Source organism: Monopterus albus, unplaced genomic scaffold (genome assembly GCF_001952655.1).
Source record: "Monopterus albus unplaced genomic scaffold, M_albus_1.0 scaffold96.1, whole genome shotgun sequence".
NCBI classification, from domain to species: Eukaryota; Metazoa; Chordata; class Actinopteri; order Synbranchiformes; family Synbranchidae; genus Monopterus; species Monopterus albus.
This window is the reverse complement of record NW_018127976.1, coordinates 1,725,010-1,752,045: the sequence shown is the minus strand read 5'-3', so window position 1 is coordinate 1,752,045 and position 27,036 is coordinate 1,725,010. Positions and strand designations below refer to the sequence as shown.

The 27,036-nt window shown below is 40.1% G+C and overlaps 1 protein-coding gene and 1 long non-coding RNA gene across 3 annotated transcripts in view; both read left to right on the top strand.

Moving 5' to 3' along the window:
- ca10a (carbonic anhydrase Xa) overlaps positions 1-27,036 on the top strand; it is a 514,312-nt gene that overhangs the window by 298,330 nt on the left and 188,946 nt on the right. The gene's annotated exons all lie outside the window — the stretch shown is intronic.
- On the top strand, positions 19,585-21,176 carry LOC109965112 (uncharacterized). Its single transcript, XR_002275592.1, has 3 exons — positions 19,585-19,829; positions 19,945-20,382; positions 20,468-21,176. It is a non-coding gene; the product is annotated as an uncharacterized LOC109965112 (long non-coding RNA).

The window sequence follows — 27,036 nt, the reverse complement described above, 5'->3', positions numbered from 1 at the left end:
TAGTCACTATATGCTTGTAGTAGCACATCCATTTCTGTCGGGGAAAAAAACGCAGACCTATTTTTGCTTGGTCCTGTTGCCATGGTGACTCGTAATGTCTTCACTCCATTGTTCAGGGCTTTTTATAGTCGCGCTGCACACGCCTAACTCTGAGTCAACCTACTCAGAGTTGATTAAGCCAACTCTTTTCAGCTGATCTGAAACCGAAGACTCCAAGTTTTCCAACTCTGTGTAAGTCAACTCAGAGTTCAGGTTTAAACTCTGAATTTGTTACACCTCCTTCTTGAAACGGGCCTCAGGGAACCAAACAGTGTTGATGTCCAGTGTGTAACATAAACACATATAAACACAATGTTTTATCATTTAGGTTAGCAACAGTTACCTGAAGGTTAGAAAAGTGGGCTTCATAGGAGAGAAAGTAAACAACCTTCAGCTTCCCCTTTCTTATGCAGACTGTGTTTGTACTAGAAAGTTTCCTACACTAAAAACTTGGTTCTTATTGTAAAGCATCCTTGAATAAACATCTTATTTGAAAAAACCCCATGTAATTAAAGGCTTCAGAAAAAGTACACTTAAACCTGCATGTTTTAAAAAATAATGCAGAGGAAGTATTGTAAAATCTATATGTTCCAAAAGGTAGCAACCTTCTATTCCACTGTTTGTGCCTTCTGATTATGCTATAAGAAAAAGATATTCCACAAAGACTAATTGCAGTTATTTGTAATACAATAAAAGATGAATAATAGCTTAATAGCAATGTATTTCAAAGTAGCTCTTTGTACAACTTCAAAATATCAAACCACTTGCACGAAAAGCTGGAGCCATCCTGGTGGTGCTCCCATTCACTTAGAAGAAATAAGGAGACAAGCTATAAATGCATTTCATCATGAAGCCACATGGAGAGACTAATGCATGAGTTGTTTACCTTTTTCTGTATGTCAGAAGTTTTTTTTTTCTCCCATTAAATTCCAGCCAGTATGGTTATTCAAGAAGAGTTATGCCAGCTACCTTTTTTATTTTGCAAAAGATTCTCTGTTCTGAGAAAATTACATTCTAGCCTCTTGAGAGAGGTGATTAAATTCTTGAGGAGCCACAATGATTTGATTAATATGTAATGAATGATCATTATCCAAATCAGAATGTGTCACTCTTCCCAGTATACTGCTGCAAGCCTCTAAGGGAGACAGTTATAAGCTTCTGTTTTTTTACAAAGCCTCTTCCGGCTCTTTTAAACCAGGAACTCACAAAAAGACGAAGTGGAATCAAATAATTGTCAAGCTCCTACAGGAAAGTATGTTTTCCTGCGGACAATTACTGGGGGTTAATTCCCTTCAATTCCACTTATTTTTCTCAAATAGACAGCCGTCACCCTAAATTAATACACTTCTTCCCAGTAATCTATGCCCAGCCCCCAATATCACTTCTGTACAAGGCACGCTTACTTCCACAACGAATTCTCACATATAAACCTATTGTTTAAAGTGATATGCTTGTGGAACAGCGTTTTAATTAGCCTGTTGCACAGTTAACCACCCCACATTTAATTCCTTTCACTGTCCCTGCACCGAGTAACAGTTATGTGGGATTTATCAAAGATCGTATATTTCAGGTGAGAGGTCTCACTCGCCTGATCTTTTCAGGGGGAGCAAATGAAAAAAGAACTGGGGCAATATTAGAGGCAAATGATATAAATTATCAGGAACTCGCCTACTAAATGCGAGTTTTATGTGCCTTTATTGATGTCCAATTCTGTACTCCAAGGTGCCCATTGATTTTCCCTCACACACTGGAAGAATGTATGACGTGCTTCAGCAAACTTTTACATGTGTCATGAAAAAAACCAGACAGTAATAAAACACAGAGAGTAATATGTGTTTTTTCATTTAACCTTACTATTTTTGGATCCAATTTGGAACGTCGGAGACTGCCGGACCACACATCAACTTTAATTTTGATAAAAAGTCAATATTTGCGGATTTTATGTGTAAAGTGGTTCCGCTTACCTCTTTTCTGCCCGGGCACAGTTGATGTGTGGGACCGTACAGTGTCTCCAACTTGAGGCGATAGCCAACGAATTCTGAGCTGGATGTCGATTTTTTTCAGCCGAATCCGGTCCCAACCGGCGCTGCTGGATCCAAGACTGCTCCAAGACTGTGGGTCTCGTCTTCTGCAGAGTTCGGGTCACAAACGGCACCAATTATAAGCTTCTGTTTTTCTACAAAAGCCTCTTCCGGCTCTTTTAAACCAGGAACTCACAAAAAGACGAAGTACACCACTTTAGATTTTATAAAAAATAACCGTACTGGTTTATTCAGAGGATCACAGGTAAAAATAACATTACACGTCCAGATCTCTCCCACCACCAACCTGCGCGCAGGCAGCTTGGAAAGATGAAAGACAAACCTATATAATTTTAATCATTTTGGGCTAGCCCCATACTACGCAGGGCGTCAAACCGTGACGTCACCTGATATGCCAGCTTGCAGCTGACCATAACGTTAGTCAAAACATGAGGAAAAGTCAAGGTGTGTGGCTGTTGTTTTTGTGGTGTGTATCTAGAACAATTTGACATGACATTACACATTAAGACAAATATTAAAATTAGCATTACAGTTAATACTAACAACTCTTTGCCTGCAACCTTGGCCTACATGCAGTCTGCAAGCACATGCAATTAAACTGAGCAGTTAACAGCCTGAGCTAGACATCCTGTCTCCACTAAACATTTCTAGACAACAAATCTCTGAATATCTATCTAACTAAGAAATAACCTAACACAGTGGTTTTCCATTTTCTGGCATATGACAGGAAAAGCTATGATAATGTGATGTACGTATACTTTTGAAGTGAACCACACTCAACACATAATGGTGTTAGATTTTACCCAAATTCTTTTATTGAAAGCGCGAGAAGTGAAGACAGGAGAGGACTGCTTAAAATCAACAGGAAGTTTACTGGAAGTTTGAGCACAGGTAGGCCTTACAGCGCTGGGATCAGAGAGACAGAGCTCCCACAGGAAATCCATTCTCTAAGCCTTGTGTTAGGTTTTTACAATGCATTTATCTGGCTGGGCCAGGCCCGCCTTAAACAAAGGTACAACAATTCACACTTCGTAATCCTATTTGCCATTTGGAGTGAGTAGGTCAACCCCTGCCTGTGCTTGCTTGCTGATATGTAATCTAGACCAGATGTGTGTGTGTGCGTGCGTGTGTCTCCGGCACCCTGATCTTGATATCAAGGTGCACTGATCAGTGGGTGGCCTGAGTTGCAGGCCCCCTGTGTGTGTGATGCTAATAAGCATGTTAAACTGGCCAGGTGGTCATCTCAGGTTGTAGCCCCCGGCCTCTGCAGGACATCCTAAGACAAAGCAGAATCTTGCTAAGTGTATATGCTAAGTGGGTCTACTGTCGGTGTAAAACAGGCCAACAGGCCTTTGCTAAAATGTAAATAGGCTGTCTGGTCACAAGGCGATGCAGACATCCTGTCTCTACACAGAAGTTACAGCATTCGAAGTAAGCAGATTCAACTTCATTACAGTTGTAAGACATATAAGCAAGGGAAATAAATGTATTAAAAATAACCAAAGCTCAGTAGTTCTGGACAATCATCAATACAGCTGTAATATGTATAAAGAAGGAAAATAAAGTTATGAAAAGTAACTAAAGGGAACTAAAGTTATGAGAGGTAACTAAAGGGAACTAAAGGTATTAGAAGTAACTAAAGCTTATAAAGTAACTAGAGTCTATAAGACTCAAATCTTACAATGGTTACATGCAAGAAAGTGAAAAGCATCAAAAATGGACTGCAGTCCAGTACTGCAGTTACTGTACATCACAATGGGATTATTCCAACCCCACAATTTACAACCTTTTGTCATTTAGGTGGCCCTTTATGTTGATGACTGTGGAGGTTCAGGTGGTAGACAGATGTGTAGCGTGCCAGAGTTTGTGCCTTGTCACAATCCAACACTTAATAGTGAAAATATTACCATGACCAATATAACCATATCCTATTTTCCAGGCACAGGTAATATATACCCCAGGAGCACATTGAAAATTGTCATGGCATGTGAAATAGGACTGTTTCTCATGATAGGGCAGTTCTGCCCACTTGTTACCATTGTATACAGACTTCTACAGCAGGTTGAGAAGGGTCTTTTGCTATGCTGACTGTGTACCAGAGGCTCATATGTGGAATGCAAACTGAAGCTTATTTTTATGCTTGAAGTTTAGTTTTCTACTTTTTATGCATGTAACCAGAGTGATTGTGTGAGTGATCTACTGACAGTACCATGCCTGAAAGCCTCATGTGTAAACAAAGATGCAGCACCAGAGCTGCTTCTCAACCTATGCTTTCTGGACACAGATTTACTTTTGTAAAACATTTGCCCTGACAATTACCTAGTGACCAAAAGCTTGGCTTTATAATTAAAGGAATAATCCGAGATTTTATACATGAAAGATGACATCAAGTTAACTGATCTTAAATTATTCTACTCATGTAGGTCATTTGTCTCTACACTCTGATATTGAGCATTTCCTTTTAAGGTGAAGGTAGAGAAAATTGGGTTCAATTTAGGTCCAAATAAGTACATCAAATTTATTTTAACAGAAAGCCTGTATTACAATTTTGGGACCTGGAATTTGAAAGAGAGAGCCTCACAGAAAAAAAAAGCTACTGAGCAGATGCATTTTGAGAAATGTAGGAACCAGTGAATATCTCAGCCTCTGCTACAACAGTTTAGACCATTTTATATCATCTTGCAAACTGGGAGATAGAATAGACTATTGTAATGGAAAAATTAAATTGCAGGAATAAACATAAGTTATTGACAGTTTGCTTTCAAAGCTATCCTCTGATTTTAATTGATTTAACTTTTTGTTACACACACTATTGCACACAGCACACACATTCAGAAACCCTTAATGTCCTATGTAACACTATCCACACACACAAGTGCTAGCTGACTGAGTGGAGATCAACAAATGAGTGAGATGCATAGACTCTCACAACTCACTTACAGCCCCAGCAGAGTGATGGCCAGGGAGGAAATCAATAACAAAAGAGGAGACATCATCAAAGCTGTTCATGGAACAACATCCCGTTACTGTTGATAGGTTTTTAATCCTGATGTTTCCTCTGAACAAAGATTGAGGCAGGAGGCTTTTGTCTTATCTCTATCAGGGCTTTGAATTACAAAGGCTTATCACTGCAAGGTTAGTGAGGAACTACGTGGAATTAAACTGAGGATGTCTTGTGGGAAAAGGAGAGGTTTCATGTTGTCTGGCTGTAGCCTAAAAGATGACCTTAGTGTCAAATTAATATGACTACAAATAAATATTCATTGAATAGATCTCAATAACCTTCAACAGATAATCACTGTGATGTATTTTACACTTCTGTTACATTTGGAAGCAACAGAACAAGTAAACAGTAATAGCAGCCATGACAAACAGCACCATGTATAGAAACCCAAGCTCCATTAACAGCTTCAACTTCAAGAACCTTCAGTGAACCACCCACATTGTTTGATTGACAGGCAAACTCTGACTGAAAAGTCACACAAACACACAAGAATAGATCTGTGGCTAAGATTCTGTCTCTGAGTGACAACTGTTTTGTTAAATTATACAACAGACTCTGAGTAAAAACTTAAAATAATGGTTTTAAAGGGTCAGTTTGCACAAAGAAATGTCCCTGATTTTGTGGATAATGAAGAGTTTCACTGAATCTAATCTCAAATAATGAAGGTTTTAATAGCATCGCCTGTACAGCATTAGGGATACAATATTTTTATCTTTTATATATATAGAGACATTTTCACTATTTAAGTAGCTTCCTAGAAATGACTTTTTCTAGGAGAATTTGTATGGGACACATATCCCAGCACTACATGGCTTTTTTTTACCCATAAAGGCTCTATTCCATTATAAAGCCTCGTCTGGTTCTTTCAAACCAGGAACTCCGAGGGACGACTCAGACCACTTGAGTATATAAAAAATATAACCGTGCTGGTTTATTCAAAGAGTCACAGGCAAGAATTCACACTTCCAGTCCAGAGATCTTCCAACCCCCAGGCTGCCAAAGCAGCCCGGAAACCCAAAAGACCCCGACCCAAGCATTGCTATACAATATTAATCCTTTCTGGGCTGTCGAACCGTGACGTCACCCGATAAGCAAGCCTTGCAGCTGCTATAACGTTTAGCCAAAACATGAGGAAAAGTCAAGGTGCGTGACTGTTGTTTTCGTGGTGTGTATCTAAAACAATTGGACATAACCTTACACATTAAGACAAATATTAAGACTAGCATTACAGTTGACACTAACAGCAGTTTTCCTGTAACCTTGACGTGCCTGCAGTCTGCACTGCAGGCTGAACAGTTAACAGCCTAAGCCAGTCACCCTGTCTGCACTAAACATTCCTAGACAACAAATCTCTGAATATCTATCTAACTAAGAAATAACCTAACACCCACATGCCGCCTGCTCTGGCACCTAATGTGAGAACACTAAAAGAGGTTAGACAGAATTAGCACTCGTAAAGAGAAGTGACCTGTGTGTATCCAAAAGCATTTACTGACAGCACAGGTGAAGCAGGCAAAACTTCACTGCTGATATACAGGACTTAATCACTGTTATTGATCGGTCACACAGGATCATGAAAAGACAATGGATGCCATACAAGCATAGCTGTGTGATTTATATTCATCATCTCCTCTCTGTCAGCTGTCACCTGTTGCTTTGCCCCATTCATGACTGTCTCATAGTCAGTGATACTGATTCAATAGAGTGATGTGAGTGTCGTCGCTAGTATGTGATGCCAACTAAATTCATTGAGACAAATCATCCCAATTTAAATAATCATTTAATATTACAATTATTCTGAACAGAGTACTAGTTAAATAGGTAATCTGGTAGTTAGGGAACAGAGAACAGAATCACTCCTCCTGCAATGGAATAGATACAGTATTAAACTAGAGAAATGCATTTCCTGTCGAAAATGCACAGAGTACTAGTTAAATAGGTAATCTGGTAGTTAGGGAACAGAGAACAGAATCACTCCTCCTGCAATGGAATAGATACAGTATTAAACTAGAGAAATGCATTTCCTGTCGAAAATGCGTGTGGATGCTGTGATGCTGAAGGATCGCCCTGAAAATGCCTGAAATCAATTCCTGAAACAGCTTAAAGATGAGTAGAAATTGCTGAATTTCTTTGTTAAAATAGTTGAGAAGAAATGGCTGAAGTTCTTTGTGATTTGTAGTTTGTGTGTTATCGGCGCTTCATATCGCCGGGCCATTAAAAAAGGATATATAAAATGATCTCCCGGGCCGGATGTAATTGTACGCCGGGCCGGATGTGGCCCGCAGGCCTTGAGTTTGACACGTGTTAAAACACAGAAATTTAATCTTAGACAAAAAAAATTTCATTCTATACTGTATAATCTGTCTTTGGAACTACAGTCGAAGTACAGCTTCACCTAATGTACCTTAATTAAAACAATAGTTAACTAATATTAAGAAAACTGTGTGAAAATACTTCATACACCAGAAAGGCCTATATAGGGACTGAGATCGTGTTCTCATTATAGTGAAAAAACAAGGGTCTTGTGCTGGTCACCACAGAAACTCAAGTAGAAACTCCAAGGGGCCCTTTCTTATTTACAATGCTTAGGTTGCTATCAGTTTTTTTATTAATCTTGGCAGCAGGACTTGCGTGCTGATACATTATTTTGCTAGCTGAATAGATTTTCTGTTTTTCTCTGATCTTGATATGAAGATCGTATGTTACTGTACAGTTTGGGAAATTCAGAAGCACAAGTAGGCTAACTAGTTTCACATCAGTTCAAGCAGTGGCCTAGAGTGATTGGCTGTGCAAACAAATGTCAGCACAACCGAGGTCAAAGTTTAACAAATTTGAACTTTTGGCTCACCCCTGCTCTGCACAGAGCTTGTGCAGTGCACCATGTGCACAACAATGGCAAGGCACGCACAAAAGTTATTTTCTGTAATAATGTGAACATGCCACTACAGGACACTTTATCATATTTGCTCTAGTGCTCTAGTCATGCCGTGTTCCGTAACACATAGCAATCTTTTAGCTAAATATTTCAAGAGTATGAAGTTTAGAAAACTTCTGAAGAGAAGCATGAATGTCCTTGAAGAGCTGAACATTTTAATACCTGAAAGTATGCTGAAGTCGAATATTTCCATTCATTTGAATTTTTCAGAATAAAACTAAATAGTCTAAAAAGTATGACGTTTAGAAAAATTCTGAACAGAAGCATGAAGGTCCTTTAGGAGCTGAATATTTTTATACCTGAAATACCCCTGAAAGTATGAAGTAATTTTGATACCTGAAATACTCCTGAAAATATGATTAGACAGAGAACAGAGAGAGGGGGAGAGAGACAGAGAGGAGTTATGTTGGGGCATGTCCCAATTGCGCTGTATTTTATGAACCACCAGATGGCACTCCAAAACTGTGCTTTACAGCATCCACACAATAAAAAGATTGTCACAGAGTCAGTCAGTCAGAGTCCATAGTCCCCCTGCCCCCCAGGCCTGGGTCCCAAAGAGCACACGGTACCCCGTCAGGGTAGCATTCTTCTTCTGTCTATACCTTTCAGCCTCACTGTTTTATCCACAGCTTTCTTTAGGCTGTTATGTCAATTTCTGAACTTAGCTTCCTGGCTCCAGTTTTAGGAGACAACACCCTGAAATGTACCCAAAAACAGGAAACCTCTTGGCCAAATGATATAAGCACATTGTTCAGCTCACATGAACTTAAAAGTGAGCACACAAACACTCTATTCCATTACATAATCCATATTAACATGTAACTTAAACCACTACATGAGTAACTTAGGATGCACACACATCTTATTGATGACATCACTCAGAAACATGTCTGTAGTCTGGAAAATTGTTCTGTGGTCAGAGCAGCAAAACAAGGACTATATGAAATCAACTCTCTGGGCGGTCCCCAACTCCAAAATCACTACCTCCTTCACTTATTCACTACTCCCTATATAATGTACACTGAGCAATACATACAGTGTAGTAAACAAAAATTTTGGACACTCACTATTTACTAATCATTATCATTTTGCGTCATAATTAACACTGACAAAATGCAGAGAATTGCATTGTGAGGTTGCTAGTTATGAGAAAACAAGCTGGTTAAGCACAAGAAGACTCACTAACTACTCTCAGGTTTCAAAATATGATAGTGGAGCAGGACACAATAAGATGAATAAAGACAATTGGGATTAATCAAATAATACTCAGAATTTCTATTACATGTTGCTTCTTCTTCTTCTTTTGGCTGTTCCCGTTAGGGGTTGCCACAGCGAATCATCTGTTTCCACCTAACTATCCTCAGCATCCTCTACTCTCACCCCAAACTGATGAGTCGCATTTTAAAATTTGGCATGTTTTTACACCAGATACCCTTCCTGACGCAACCCTCTCTATTTATCCGGGCTTGGGACCGGCACAGAAATCACTGGCTTGCAACCCCTGTGGCTAGACATGTTGTTTGCAGCTCTCTAAATAAAAAGAACATTTAAAAGAAAATATGGCTTTATACTTGGGATTACGTTTACAGGGCACTGAATGAAAAAAGCAAGCAAATCACACAGCATAGCATATATTATGTTATTTATTATACAGTTTTGTTTATAATATGGAGAAAACAGATTTTTGTTTGTGAAGTAAAGAAACACAAAGAGAAAACAATAATGTGTAATTTTGGACAATTGTATGGTGCTAACTTCCGGGTTGCCCTATAGCAGTACATCAACCCTACGGCAATCCTTGGTAATACATGAGCATTTTCTCTCTCTCTCTCTCTATTGTACCTCCTGGGCTCTGAACATTTGTGTATCTCCTTTCAAGTCTTCCTCACCTCTAACTCTGTGAGAGAGAGGGGGAGGTTGTGGTGGAAGTGGCCTCAGCTGGTTCCCACAGTACAGACCTCTAACCTTTTCTGTATGTGCTGACCTCTCTCTTTTGATTTTATTCCACTACAATTGCTGTTTTGCTGAAAAGATTGAGTTATCTTATCACATTTTTATAGATTTTAGAGCCTAAGTTAAGCAGTGCTTGTTAAAAACAAAACAAAACAAAAAAGCAGCAAAATCCTGTCTTTCTCTGTAGTACACATTTTCAGTCAGGTGCTTGTGTACTTATAGATATTTGGGCAGAGTATCACACCCAGCCCGCTTACTCTAAGCTCCGTTGAGTCTCTGGCATGTTTCCTGTGCCACAGTGTCATTGCTTTGACCCTGCCCATTCCCGACATCTGCAACGTTACTAGCAACTGCTCCTCAGCTCCACCACTGGGCCCCTATCTTCCTCTGAGCTCCTCTTGGGTCTACATCCACTCTGCACCTTCCCTCATCACACTCCCACCGCTGCTTCCTCTGGACATGCCAACCCACACCCCCTTGTCCTAGAACAGTCTCAATAAATACAAACCACCCCTCTTCCCAGCAATGTTATGGCCTGATTAGCTTAGGTGTTTCAAGTTCAATAATCAGCAAATGAAAGTAAAACTAGAAAGCATACAAAAAATCTCATTTTAAACTAGAGCATACAAACAAGCATGCACTGCATGGAATAAAACTGAAAACACAAACAATACACACAGAGCAATTAAAATATGCAATAACTTGCTGCTGAAATTACAATAAATAAACACCTGTCCTGTGACACCTCCAAGTCCCATTTGGTCCACTGGCCTCATTGGCTTCATCCGCCCACTCCAGGAGACATATGTGTGTATGTTTTTGCATATGTTCTTCTGTAGACATCCATTACAGTATGTGCAATTATGTGTGTTTTCATAGATGGACAGGCTGTAATATTCAACAGAATCCAGAGCCCCTGGGTGCTGCTGGGCTGCTTTGTGCTGGAAAAGAGGTGCCCTCACCTGGTGACTGCCAAAGAAAAGACTAGCACCATATCCACTTTACTGTTTCCTCCTGCTCTGCCTCTGCTTCTCTCTCTCTCACCCCACCTTCTCATTCTTCTCCAGGCCCTCTCTATCATCTCATCCTGTCCACTCTCTCCTCTCACTTGCCTCAGCTACTCTGTCATCTTGCCTATATTTGTATCCAGCTGTCACCCCAATGTCTCCACCTCCTCCTCTTTTTCTGTCTTTCCTCTGTTTTCAGTTTCCCTGCCATTCCTTCACTTATTTCCATCTTTTGTCTGCAGCTCAGTCTGCACCCTTTCCTCACACTGCAGCTTATATATGCAGCCTTTCTGAGCTTCACACATGCCTGTTTACTCTCAGCATGGTAGAATCAACCTGGTACATCTCGTGTGTCCTATAAGAACATCCTTGGTCATCAGTTGAATCAGAAGTCATTCCGGTCACCTGAGGACATAGGTCATTCCAAGTCTCTTATATCAGCTCTGAGGAATGAAAAGCAAGGACTGAGGGCAGTGCTGGAGGAGCCATGCGAGGATACACGAGATCATCCTTTGCAGAAGTTTTTTTTGTAAATGCTTTTATCAGAAATCAATTTATGATTGGACACTTCTGATGAAGGAAATGAGGAAAGGACATCTCATGTCATTAATGTTTCCTGAAGTCTTCTCTCCTCACATGTTTTCCTTGCATCTTATGTGGGTGGGACTAAGACACATGGAAAAGACACAGGTGAAGGAAACAACTTGCCAACAGCAAATTTTTGCACCAAAACAAAGTAATCCAGTGAAATCACTTTACAATTTTTAAACAAACAGCTGCACACTAAGGAGAAACTGAGGGGGCTTAGTTTTTTTTCTGTATCAGTACATACTGTTAACAATCCAACACTTAAGACTTGTCTGGGAGATCTGTGTTTATGCACATAAAGCTTCCTGAAAGCACAGGAACTGATGATACCACCATTATAGTCCAATCAAGTAAGCCATCTGGATGCCCATTAAACACCAAATTACGGCCACCAAAAGAGTAATGTGCTGACATTGTGTCTGTCGTGCAGCTTGATGACTCTGGTTTTACAAAGACAGACAGTTGCAAAAGAAGCGCACACTCTGTACAACAAAAATTAGACTTTGCTTTGACAAGACAACAAGAGAGAAAGGAGAAAATTATTCATGATCTTGCAACAGCTGCAGTTGCCAGTGTAATATAGGAACAGACAAGGATGTGGGGGGGGTCAAGTGAAGTTTGATGTGTGTGTTGCCATGATGTTGAACATCTGGGCATATCTTTGAAGTACCCAGGTGGATAGCGTTGCAGCAGCTCCCCACCCTTTCTTCTCACAAAGACAAAAAGAGCTTGACAAGCAGAAAATCACCCACTTGATGTACAGCAACAAAACATCAGGGGACCAATCAGAAAAATAAGTCATGTTATATTAGTTGTTAAGTGTAATACATTAATGGACTGCACATAACCAGTTTTAAAGGATCCTGAATGCTTCTTTAAACTCTATACCTGAGCTTTTAAATAGCTTTGTAAGGGTTTCTCTTGATCTTTGCTCTCAATTAAAGCGATAAAACACTTTTTTATCCAATGTGAGGAAACTTGTGTTGGTACAGATAAAAAGACTGCAGAAAGGTTCTCTCAGTAAGTTATAAACTCAGATGTAACAGTTTATCCATTTTAACAAATTTTTATGTATGTTTTTCTTTGAACTTTTTCTACAGATTACAGCTACAGCTACTTCTGTAAGACCAGCAGTTAGGCTCCTTCACTCCACAGCTTCTATTCACTGCAATTTTGATTTCTGTTTCTATTTGTGAGGAGCTGTAAATGGGATGTGCTAATTGGTTTGAGGTGTAGTGAAGCAGCAATATTAGTTTATTTACATTTGTGCGCATAAAACTGATAAGTGAAATGAAGATCAAATTTGGACTTGTTGAAACACTAATGCCTTGGCATACTTAATGTAAGCCTGTGCAGAGTACAAATATGTATGTGTGTGTGTGTGTGTGTCTCGAAGAAATGTCATGGGTACAACCTCCTACACTGTGGTCCATGGAGTCCCAAAGTGTTTAATTCCACCTTGCACACAGTATGTGCTGCCATACTCTAATTTGATTTACCAATCTGTAATAATTATGCACTAAGATCTGCTTCGCTGGGCAAAATGGCATGGCTTCTGCCATCTGCTTGAGTGGCGCAAATAAAACCATGGCCCTGTCGCTCCCAAAGAACAAAGAGAGAGAGAGATGAAGGTGAAGGAGAGCAGCAATGTACCAAATGAAAGTCTTTACAGATTAATCAGGAAAGCCTCATCTGTGTACTTCTGGTAATTAAGGGATAGATTAATGATGATGGGTTTGTTGTAGTTCATGAAATACTATAAATAGTGAAAAGAAACCTGATTTATGCTTTGAGTACACAAAGTGGATTCATAAAATTTCCTTTGTTAAGGATATTGATATAAGTATAGCTTTCCTCTGCTTCAAGGTATTGGATATTTTAATCTGAGGTTCAGGAACAGGACCACACACCCATTTCTCTGCCAACCATATTAAACCACCTAAGACAGACACTCATCCACTTCTGCTTTTCATAAAACACCCTCCCTCCCCTCGATCTCGATTTTATGCAAAGGGTCCGTCAGTGCCTGAGAGCAGCGTGGACCTCTGAAATCTTCCCTCAAACCGCAGTGCATAACCCAAGTCTACACCAAGCAATGTTTCCATTTATTCATTCCTGAGGGCGGGGTCCCAGCTAGTGAATCCTTCTTTTCTTCACATACTTTACAACCGCTACCTTTTTTCTCTTATCCACCATTTTCATGCAACACTATACACCTAGACCTTTGTAGTGGAATGAACTGGAAAAAAGTCAAGTAAGAAATTCTGTAGCTGCCCTCTTTACCTATGTATGCCTACCTCGGTTACTGTTTTTGTATTTAATTAATGAATTGTCCCTGATCTGATCGTGACTGCTTAGCAACATCAGCCTCCCTATTCTGTTTTTCATCTTCTCATCAAAAAGCAGATGTAGGCAGCACTAAAATATGTTGTAAACATTGCAGCCCTTTAACAGGTAAGTAAAATGTCACCGTTCTGCTCTTAGACACATTTGTGCTTAGAAATAAATCGTACATTGGGGGCTATTTCAAAGATTTAACTTGATTACAGGAGGAGATCCTTGCCATTTCTGTATGTTCAGCCCAGACAAATCCACAAGGCATTGTAACAGCCTGTAAAATGGATAATCCCTTCATTGTGTTGGACTGTGTAAAGTCACAGGTCAACTGTAATCAGATGTTGTGGCTAGTGGACTGCCTCTGGTGTACGCCCTCCACATAACCTCTAAATTGAACACAAAAGAGATTAGGATGAAGAACTAAGCCTCTACCGTAGGCTGTGCTGCAACAAACATGAAATGACCCTTATAGAATCTCGCTGTGAATGGTTACACTGTCCTTGTCCATCCCGTGGTTGAACTGTGAGTATTGTCAGCACACAAACATATAGAATCCAAATTAGGTTTATTGGCCAGTATGTTTAAACACACATTGAATTTATCTCTGTTATAGAGGCTCTCATTGTGCTTGTATGTCAACAAGAAAAACAGGAAGAAGTGTGCATTTAAAATAGGAAAGAGGAAAGAAAAAACAGGGAAACTATTCATAAATCTGCCACCTCTCTACTGAAATTTTGGACCACTCTTCTTTTGCCTGCAGCTCCAGGTCTCTCAGATTTGAAGGGTTCCTTCTCCCAGCTGCTGTTTGGAGATCTCTCCACATGTGCTATATGGGATTTAGATCTGGACTCATTGCTGGCCCCTTCAGAACTCTCCAGTGCATTGTCTGAAACATAAATGTTGTTACACCCCTTTTAAAATTGCATGTTCAAGTTTTAACAAGCCCCTATATTTGGCAGTGGATTAATTTAGCCATGTCCAAAGTCTGGCCCCTGGCCCAATTGTGGCCAGTGTTCAAATTTCCACCGGCCCGCAGCCTCTGTCATAAAATCAATAATATGCGGCCTGCCAGCACTTTTGACCACAGTATAAAATAGATGCGTACAAAAAAGCTATATTTCGCCAGAAGATGGCAGTAGACCTGTGGTCGCACTCTCGCCGCGTGACCCTTGTGTGATCCTTTCCAGCCCATTTCTAAAATGGCAACTAAAAAAACAAGTTGACAGCGAGGGCCACCGCTTCCAGGACAAGAGGAAATTGGAGTTTTTTTTGTTTTTTTTTACTGAAATAGGAAACAACTCTGCCTAATTTGCCAAGAGACTGTGGCTGTTTTCAAGGAATTCAATATCAAGAGGCACTACCAGATGAAACATGCTAACTACCACAAGCTTACTGGGAATGAACGTTGCGAAAAATTGAGGCAACTGGAAACTGTTTTAATGGCACAGCAGCGCTTTTTCACAAGAGGCTGTGAGTCAAATGAAAATGCCACAAAGGCAAGCTACGAGGTGGCAACGTTGATTGCCAAGCACTGCAAACCTTTTACTGAAGGTGAATTTATTAAAGACTGCGTGATGAAAATGGTGGACAAAATTTGTCCTGAGAAGAAGCAAGAGTTTGCCAATGTTTGCCTGGCTCGTAACACTATGGTACGGAGAATTGAAGACGTTTCATCTGATATTAAGAGACAGAGGCACAAGGAGCGGAGTTAGATTTTTTTCGTTAGTCTGTGATGAAAGGACGGATGCATCTGACACTGCTCAGTTACTGATTTTTTTCAGATGAGTGGACAATGAAATGAATGTGAGTGAAGAGCTACTAGACCTCCAGAGCCTTAAAGACCAAACAAGAGGAACAGATTTATTTGTTTGTTTGTTCTGACATAAACCTACAGTGGAATAAAGTCACGGGGATTATTACGGATGGCGCCCCTGCCATGTCAGGCGAGCGAAGTGGATTATCAACCCTAGTCTGCAACAAAGTCAGCGAAGAAGGAGACAAAGCTATAAAACTCCACTGTATTATTCACCAACAAGTTCTCTGTGCCAAACATCAGTGGTGTGAAAAAGTATTTGCCCCCTTACTGATTTCTTATCTTTTTGCATGTTTGTCACACTGTAATGTTTCAGATCATCAAACAAATTTAAATATTAGTCAAAGATAACACAAGTAAACACATCATGCAGTTTTTAAATGAAGGTTTTTATTATTAAGGGAAAACAAAATCCAAAACTACAAAGCCCTGTGTGAATAAGTGTTTGCCCCCTAAACCGAATAACTGGTTGGGCCACCCTTAGCAGCAACAACTGCAATCAAGCGTTTTCGATAACTTGCCATGAGTCTGCCACAGCGCTGTGGAGGAATTTTGGCCCACTCATCTTTGCAGAAGTGTTGTAAGTCAGCCACATTGGAGGGTTTTCGGGCATGAACTGCCTTTTTAAGGTCATGCCACAGCATCTCAATTGGATTCAGGTCAGGACTTTGACTAGGCCACTCCAAAGTCTTCATTTTGTTTTTCTTCAGCCATTCAGAAGTGGACTTGCTGGTGTGCTTTGGATCATTGTCCTGCTGCAGAACCCAAGTTCGCTTCAGCTTGAGGTCACAAACGGATGGCCGGACATTCTCCTTCAGGATATTTTGGTACACAGCAGAATTCAGGGTTCCATTTATCACAGCAAGTCTTCCAGGGCCTGAAGCAGCAAAACAGCCCCAGACCATCACACTACCACCACCAATATTTTACTGTTTGTATGATGTTCTTTTTCTGAAATGCGGTGTTACTTTTACACCACACATAATGGGACACACACCTTCCAAAAAGTTCAACTGTTGTCTCGTCTGTCCACAGAGTATTATTCCAAAAGTCTTGGGGATCATCAAGATGTTTTCTGGCAAAACTGAGACGAGCCTGGAACCCTGAATTCTGCTGTGTACCAAAATATCCTGAAGGAGAATGTCCGGCCATCCGTTTGTGACCTCAAGCTGAAGCGAACTTGGGTTCTGCAGCAGGACAATGATCCAAAGCACATCAGCAAGTCCACTTCTGAATGGCTGAAGAAAAACAACATGAAGACTTTGGAGTGGCCTAGTCAAAGTCCTGACCTGAATCCAATTGAGATGCTGTGGCATGACCTTAAAAAGGCAGTTCATGCCCGAAAACCTTCCAATGTGGCTGACTTACAACAATTCTGCCAAGATGAGTGGGCCAAAATTCCTCCACAGCGCTGTGGCAGACTCATGGCAAGTTATCGAAAACGCTTGATTGCAGTTGTTGCTGCTAAGGGTGGCCCAACCAGTTATTCGGTTTAGGGGGCAAACACTTATTCACACAGGGCTTTGTAGTTTTGGATTTTGTTTTCCCTTAATAATAAAAACCTTCATTTAAAAACTGCATGATGTGTTTACTTGTGTTATCGTTGACTAATATTTAAATTTGTTTGATGATCTGAAACATTACAGTGTGACAAACATGCAAAAAGATAAGAAATCAGTAAGGGGGCAAATACTTTTTCACACCACTGTATGATCATGTTATGAAACCGGTGATAAAGGCTATTAATTGTATTCGCTCCAAAGCCCAGTATCAGCAGTTTCTAATTGACATCCAGGCTGAATACGAAGATATTGTGTATCACAACAAGGTAAAATGGCTCAGTCGGGGGTCTGCACTGCAGCGCTTCAACTGTCTTAGGGAGGAAATTGAACAATTCTTGGCAAAAAAGGGACAACCAGTGCCAGAACTATCTGATCCTGTTTGGCTGGCTGATTTTGGATTTTTAGTTTACATAACACGACATCTGAACGCGCTGAACACGAGCCATCAGGGGCAAAATGCAGCGATAAGCCAACTGTATTCACACATCAAAGCCTTTGGGCCCAAGCTGCTACTTTTCCAAAGGCACCTGTCACAAACGCAGCCCAATACCACACATTTCCCATCACTGCAGGAAATAATGACCAGTTTTCCACAGAACAATATCAGTGAGCAAATGAGCTTGTTTGGCCTGACATACTTGTGCGAGAAGACATTCTCGGTTATGAACATTAACAAGAACTGCATGAGGACGAGACTAAGTGACTCTCACCCGCGTGACATCTTGCGCATCAAAACCACTGTTTTTGAGCCAGACCTGACTACACAGCAAATTCACTCGAGTTAAAATTCTAGTGTTGAGTCCTTTTAGAGTGAAGTATTGAGGTTCTGGTGTTGTTTTTGCTAGAGTGAACTCTGTGCTAATGAGAAAACATAATCTTGGTGGTGTAACATTACAGTGTTAATGGTATTCAACACCGAAGAGTGTTCCTTTAAACATCCAGGCATTTGGGCAGGTATGCTTGTGGAGATTTGTGACAGCCGCCATTTTTCTTGGTCTCGCTGCGAGCACAAAAAGGATACACTGGTGAGTTTAATATAAAGAATTCTCATTGTATTCTAGCTATTTTCTCATTACAATGCACGTATGTTGGCGTGTTTCAAATGTTAGTGTTTACAATGAAAGCCTGTATCATTATTATCAAGTTTCCACCACCGTTTGCTTACTGGTAAGTGACAATGTTAGGTAGCTAATTTCAATGTAACTTTAGTTAAATTGAATTAAAGGCTTTATTCTATTATAAAGCCACGTCCGGTTCTTTCAAACCAGGAACTCAGAGGGACAACTCAGACCACTTGGATATATAAAAAATATAACTGTGCTGGTTTATTCAAAGAGTCACAGGCAAGAATTAACATTACACGTCCAGGCATCTTCCACCCCCAGAGCTGCTCGTAGGCAGCCCGGAAGAAGCAAGACCCCGAACCTAGAAACCTAGAGCAGTAGACAAAACATGAAGAAAATAATGTGTGTGAATGTTGATTATGTGGTGTGTATCTAAAAACACTGTAACACAACAATTCACATTAAGACAAATATTATGGTTACTTTTACCGTCATAATAACATTTATCCCTGACTGCAGCCTTTCTCTGCTTTAACTAACCTTGCATTTAACAGCCTGAGGAAGACATCCTGGCTACACTAACATCTTCTAATACAACAGATCTCTGAATATCTATCTAACTAAGAAATAACCTAACAGAATTTTAGGACACCTGTGGGCTAACGTGTATGTGAACTCTTTTTAAAAATCATTTTAAGCTGTTTTGGCCAAGGAGAACGTCATATTAACTATTTCATACAAACAGCGTTTCAACTGACACCGCAGTGCCTTGGGTTTTAGCTGCAAAATCGGTTCACCATCTATATACTGGTAACATAACGTTAGTTAGCTAAAGTCTTATTGTAATGTTAACTCGCGTGTAATGATGTTTAATATGTGTAACATTAATTATGGCTGTTCACCTTCAGTTGCAATCTTGATAATGCTTTAATTTTCTATATACTCTTGATTCATAACAGTCAACAAGTTCAGGAAGATCTCCGTTCAAAAAGTCATCCCTCAGGTAAGAAATGTTAGTTTGGCTGAATTTGTCAATCTGTTAAGTCACAAAAGATGTAGCGAAGTATTAAAGTCCCTCTAGTTTTGAGGGATTTCTGTAGGAATTATGCATATATTTAATATATATAAGCATTGTGAATTGTCTGGAATTATAACTGAGTAGGGATTAATCTGCAGACATACAATATAAAATATATTCAGTAAAGCTATATTATTTATGAAGACAAAACGTGTGTCCAAGAACTCAAAGACGCATATAGCACAAGGAGGTGGTCAAAGATGGGAGAGGGAGCTGCCTCAGTGTGGTGGTCAGTTACATGAAGAGCGTTGCAAAGAGGTCATATCCTTAATGAACTACACCAGTGACAGAGAAACATCCTGGAGAAGAGGGAGACTTTTGAGTATAGGCAGCATCTCATCCACAACCCAGATGAATCGCATGCAGTATTCTCTGTGTTTCCAAGGCTGCTGGATACTAAAGGGCTGGTAAGAATTGTCATTCTTTATTGCAACCGCAGTTAATAGAGTTAAGCTTAGCACACAATTGTTAGATATGTCAATAGAATATGAAATATTTTTTGCTGCAGATGTGTTGCTGCAGATATTTCAAGATTTTAGCCTCCTCTTTGGGCCAGAAACAGCTGCCAAACTACTTAAGAAATGGCATACGACTTATAAAGAAAAGGTGATCAGAGAAGCAGGGGGAGCCTTACTTCCACCCCGATGCTCCAAAGTTTGTTGAGGTCTGCCAGGAATCAGTGGCATGAGGTATTGAATTGAAGGACAAATGAAATTCATTTTCAAACAGGTCACACGGTACTTAAAAGGTGACATAACACATAAAAAGATGGTCCTTTTTGAAAGGAGACATATTTGTCATGAAAACAAAACTGAGTTGTTTTTTGCTTCCTATAGAGTGGGACAGTGATATGGCGTCCCTGCTGCTCGTGCATATCCTTCCACCTCAGCCAAGTAAAAAGAAAACACAGAAGATCAGTGCTGCTCAGGCCATGGACCGCCTAGTTGTGTTCCACAAGGGGTATGTACTGGGCCACAGTTTGTGATTTAAGTGGAAAACAGTGTTTCAACAGTATTTGTAATTTGATTTGTAATTTTTCCCTCAGTCATGCAGGAGCTTAGAAGAACAGCTAGAGAACCAAGAGGGACATCACTAGCCATACCTTCTCACTTCTGGAACCAGCAAGCTACATTCTACATTGTGCTGGACAAGAAGCTCATCCCATTCCATGGAACCACGTCACTGGCGGCCTTTGATGAACTCTTTAAAGCGCACTTTGTGTTGAGTGTCAGCTATGACACTGCTCTAAGCAACATGTACACATTCCTTCAGACCACAATCTACAGTATTGATGTTAACACCACTAAAGAAAGCCCAAAGGTGAAGGAATTGAGAGCCAAGTTTATGAACAGGAGCTAAGAGCCAAGCTCAATGTGCTAACAATGTGTACATGTAGCAATTACAGATTGTTGCACAATGCACCTATTGCAGTTGCTTTACACAATTTACAATTAGCATTGACAAAATCTTTGTAGTAAATCTACAACATTCTGTTAGCACAAAAATGTCACTCTCTGTCACGGGTATTGAGTCTGGGCCTGCCAATTCAAAAATACTGAGTGATGGTGAAAATGGTTATGTGATTTCGTAACATTTTGAAATTGATATGTCAAGTGAAATAAGTGTCACGACATGGGTTAAACTTAATGGTACTGAGTATCACATGAATCTTGTTTGCACTGAGATGCCAGTGTTCAGTAAGATTTTATCTTTCTGAGAAATGAGAAATGTATCAGAAATGGAGACTACATTTGAGGAACACTTTCATGCTTTTGATGTTGTTGACCAAGTACTAATGGTAGACAATAAATCCTATTTTTTCCAATTTCTTCTCCTGTTTTCCTCAATTGTGCTTTAAGAGTGCCATTCTGTCTTCCTACTAACCTTGCAGGTTGTGGATGATGCATGGTTCAGGTCTATGTGTAAAATTTTGGACTAACAATGGTATTGCACAGTGTACAACTTGGGTTCCATTGTCACTATTGTTGGACTAAACCAGTCCTGCGTGTCCTTTTATGAAGAATGCTCAAAGACAAATCTGTCCTTTGAGATATTTATTACAATCAATATTTATGAAAAAATATTCAAGAAAAGCAATACAGAGCTCTGGATTCCGTCTCTTTCTGAAGCCCTATCACACAGAAGTATAGTGCATAGCTGCTGCAGGAAGCCGGAACCACAAGTTTCCTCTGCATAGAGAATTTATAATAAGAGTCATGCAAATGATCTGACGTCATCCGCGTTGTCCTTCATCCTCGTTCCTTGGTTGGTTTCTTGACCTCGTTCTGACCCCTCATTTGGTGATCTTGTCGCCAGGCAGATTTTGATCTGTGACATTCTCAGTACAACATATCCTGACCTTTCAATAGACAGTTTTAGAGGATATATTTGCTAATGCAGATTATAATGTCAATCCTAGAATTTCATATGTTGATAAATGTTGATAATCTGAAGCCAAGACAATCAGACCTTACACCCACACACTATTCTCGTGCAGACAGTTTAGTCATCTCAGTATGTATCTGCACGACTTCCTGTTGTTCTGAGTCTCTGCACTTAGACACCTGCTTACACACAGCATTTCATGTGCATGGGTCCTTTTACAAAGGTCAAACAGATTAGACAATTATTTAAACAGTTTTGCAAACACATAACATAGCACTATATCATTTTATCAAGAATTTCTTTCTACACTATATAATTTTCAAGTATTCCATATCTAGGGGTTATGAGTTGTGGGAAGCACTTCAATATGTCTATTATTACCAGGCAGAATTTCTTTCCCTCACACTTGTTTAATTTTATGGAGTCCATGCAGATGTGTTGAAATGGAAGTTGTGGTTTTGGAAACTGACCTCTTTTAGTTCTTAAGTTTTCTCTTGCATTGTGGCAAGCCCATATTGTACAGTTAACACAAAAATGTTGGAGTAGTTTGAAAATTCATATGCTGTAAACACTTTGCCTAGCATGGCTGTGCCTGTCCTTATCTATCTCCCCCTGTTTTGAGGCATGACTCTGTCCATGTCTCAAAATTGCAGCATATCTAAAGAAGACTAGGCTAGGTTTCCCTTCTGGTCATTCGTATAATTCTGTTTCATTAAAGGTTGTCTCCCTTTTCTGCCACCTCTGAAGGCCCGCTTGTGAGGCAGCCTTTGAAGTGGAAATTCATGATAAGGACCCCCTTCTTGGAATAACAGTAGAACAATTTTCATTTGAAATCTAACTTGAGCCAGGTCTTCCTGTCTGTAGGTTTTGGGACAAAAGCAAACAACCAGATATTGAGAGAAAAAAAACACTTAAAAAGTTCTAACAGCACCATGAGGAATTCATGTTCCTCTTTTACAAATCATGGGAGTGTTCTTTGTTTAGCCATATAAAACAATCCAGCTCAACAAATATTTCTAAAGCTAATGTTGCAAACTTCATATGTTGGTCAAATGACTGGCTCATATACGCTGTCTGCATTAGGCTGCTATCATTATGAAGTCTGTAGCAACCAAAACATTTCCTTCAAACTGGCTAAAAGTACCAAAAACATATTGGCCTCACTAAGTCTGAGCAGCCAATGCAGTGAATGTTGGTGCTAACAAGTATCATTTATCAAAACTGAAAGACAATTAAAAACTAAAGCTCTGGGTCACATTAATTGTGATTCACTCACAGTTTCAATAGGCTTTCTGCATAGCTTTTAAGACAGTTTGATCTAATGGAGATGGGTAGTGTACTGTCAGTGCTTCTGTTTGTTGATTTCTTAGCTTTATCATTAGTTTCATAGTTGCTGTATGGTATGGGATTTGTGCCCTTAAGCGTGTTGGCCACTCATAAATTGCTACTTTTGTTGGTAACAGTATAGCATCTAAGAAAGAAATTTAAACAGATCTCTGTGGTTGATTGGTTTTCTTGTAGAGGCTCCCAGTACCTGGATTTTTCCATTGTTGTGCAAAAACACGCATGGTGACTATCTACAGTATGTAAATAGTTGCTATTCTCCCTTTAGCTAATTTACACATCAATGCCACAAACTCAGCAGGTTGGGCTGAGTGTCTTAGTGGGGGTTTGCAAACCTGGTTGCTTTTTCTTTTTTCCCTTTTCCTAGAGCCCTCTATTTATAGGTTAGGTTGTGTAAAAAAAGCAAATGAAACAAAATAAAATGTAGCATTATAACTTGTAATCATATCAAAATAACTTAAAATGTGTATCACTCTGACCCAGTCCTATAGTGAGTATAATAGTGTAAAAGATTTCCTAAACACAGTTAGTCAAGACAATTAAAAATGTTTCTTCGATGGTTCTCCAAAAAACAAAACTGGTTTTCATACCTCTTCTCATTTTTAACCCAAGACAGAGAGAAGAGACAGTGTTCTATCTGAAGTCTTCCGGTACTTTTTACCATGCTAACTCTGAGAGACGAGGCAGTCCAAGTAGCTTCAATACAGTGCTAATTTATTCAGTGAACACAGGTAGAAATTAACATTACACGCTCAGGTATCTTCCACCTCCAACATGCACGCAGACAGCTGAAGGATGAAAAAGACTGAAGGGACCAGTTCTTGCTACCATGCTAACTCTGAGAGACGAGGCAGTCCAAGTAACTTCAAAACAGTGCTGATTTATTCAAAGGATCACAGGTAAAATTAACATTACACGCTCAGATATCTTGCACCTCCAACATGCTCGCAGGCAGTTGTAAGATGAAAGACCCTGAACCGAACCAGGCCTATATATTGTATCCCCTCGGTTAGGCTAGCCCCATACTACACAGAAACGTCAACCGAGACGTCTCTCTCACCAGCTTTGCAGCTGGCTCTGGCAATAGTCAAAACATGAAGCAAATCAACGTGTGAATGTGTGTCTGTTGGTTAAGTGGTGTGTAGCTAAAAACATTCTCACGACCTCTAATACATGTCGTGACTCGAACATAGGAACATTATGGCTAAGTCTACAGTTTTACACATCATAATAATAATATTAAACACCGTCTGCTGACAGTCATCAACTCTTCTTTCTGGTGGCCTTGACCGGATGTACCCTGCAGCAACTCATAAGCAGACCTAAGCATTTAACAGTCTAACTAGACATCCTCTCTCCACTAACATTTCTAATACATAAAGTATCTATCCAATATCTATCTGACTAAAAATATCTAACAGTGTCTTTTGTGGCATTTGAGGCTGAGACTGGAGAGAAGTCAACAGTGAACGAGCCTCAGCGGGGGTGGGCACGTTTTCTTTGTTCTCAAGTGGTTGTGTCTCTGGAGATTCAGGAATATTTGTGGGCATTTGTGGGTCAATGATGCAGAGGACTGAGGGCTGAGAGCAATTTTAACCTCAGTAAGAAAACACTGGCAGTTTGCTAGAAAAGCCTCTGCCTTTTGAGCCCTCTTAATTGCATTTCCCTTGTGCAATCTTCCTGCTTTGCACACTTTTCTTTTACGCTGCTCAACGCTCATTGCAGCTTGCTTCAAAAACCTTGTTAAATCACTCACTTTTGGAGCGCCTTCACAGCCTCCAAACATCCCCTTGTCTTGCATACTGTATCTTCAACCCAACCAGCAAATCTTTCTAACTGTTTCTTCCTTAAGAACCTTCCTTAGCCATCTCATGGCCGCCACATACAATACCGATCCCAAGGTGCCGGGTTTACATTCATTCCACTGTTCACATATATTTAGTGCCATAGTAGAAAATTAGGCAAACACATATTAACAAGTTTCGGCGAATGGCGCAGCACCCATGTGACACAGAGACTTGGTGCGCTTGGCTGTTTAGGGTATCCCAGTCAAATCACTTGTTTTAGACACCAAAATATGCAATACCGTAACTCTATAATCCCAAACTGCTATTCCAATGCCCCCCAAAACAGAACTACTTCAGAGCTGTATGAGTACAGGAATTCTCAAACAGGAAGCTGCTTGATACGTTGTTTCTCAAGACAGTCGAAAATCTCTTTCAAGTAGGAAACCACCCCACAATAATTGTGAATAAAAACAACAAACTTGTCCCTGTGTCCCTCTTAAAATTTTAACTGTGGCCAACCTACATTATATTAATGTCCTCACACGCTTTGTGGCATTAATATTTTTACTGCAGTTCATCAACACTGTACTAATGTTATCGTTCACTGCAGCGGCATTAGGTCCACTCCAGGAACAGAATAGCATCAAGTCCTCAGTGGTTATTCATTGATGTGATAAATTTTACATCTTTTATGGGACCAAACGATCTAAGGCTAGGAAACTCATGTACTCTCCCTCATGTGAGACTGTGATTTTTGCGTTACATGTGCCCACACTTTATTTTAAAGGACAAGCCGCTTTACTTCTCTTTAACAAATTTAGAACAATTAAGATCCTCAATCAGACAATTCAATGTTTTAGAGTGCAGAATTTTTCTATATTATAGAAAAGGTATCTTACATGAATTTATGAAGCCGACAGCAAATTCAAATTGTCTGAAGAAGTACTTCCGTAGTTCGCATCCTCAGTTCTCTGCCGATCTCCACTTTCATGTCAATCGATCCCGGATGAGCCCCTATCTGTTAGATTTTAACATGGAAGTGTGAGCCGGAGCTCACACTTCCATGTTGAAATATGGTAAATCTATATATGTGTGTTTGTGTGTGTGTCTCCGGCACCCAGATCTTGATCTCGAGGTGCACTGATCAATGGGTGGCCTGAGTTGCAGGCCCCCTGTGTGTGTGATGCTAGCAGGTATAATAAACTGGCCAGGTGGCCATCTCAGGTTGTAGCCCCCGGCCTCTGCAGGAATCCCAAGACAAAACATAGCTTGGGATATGCTAAGTGGGTTGAGGTGTGAGTGTAAAACAGGCCAACAGGCCTTTGCTAAAATGTAAATAGGCTGTCTGGTCACAAGAAGATGCAGACATCCTGTCTCTACACAGAAGTTACAGCATTCAAAGTAAGCAGATTCTACTTCATAGTAAGATGTATAAGCAAGGGAAATAAATGTATTAAAGATAACCAATGCTCAGTAGTGGTCTGGACAATCATCAATTCAGGTGTAATATGTACAGTCAGGGAAAAAATTATTTGAACCCCAGCTGATTTTGTAAGTTTGCCCACTAACAAAGAAATGATCAGTCTACAATTTCAATGGTAGGTTTATGTGAACAGTGAGAGACACAACAATAACAAAAAAATCCAGAAAAATGCATTACAAAAAAACTTATATAGTAATTTGCATTTTCATGAGTGAAATAAGTATTTGATCCCTTTGCAAAATGTGCTTTAGTACTTGGTGGCAAAACCTTTGTTGGCAATCACAGAGGTCAGACGTTTCTTGTAGTTGGCCACAAGGTTTGCACACATCTCAGGGGGTATTTTGACCCACTCCTCTTTGCAGATCCTCTCCAAGTCATTAATGTTTCGTGGCTGATGTTTGGCAACTTGTACCTTCAGCTCCCTCCACAGATTTTCTATGGGATTAAGGTCTGGAGACTGACTAGGCCACTCCATGACCTTAATATGCTTCTTCTTGAGCCAATCCTTTGTTGCATTGGCCGTGTGTTTTGGATCATTGTCATGCTGGAATACCCAACCATGACCCATTTTCAATGCCCTGACTGAGGGAAGGAGGTTCTCACCCAAGATTTGAC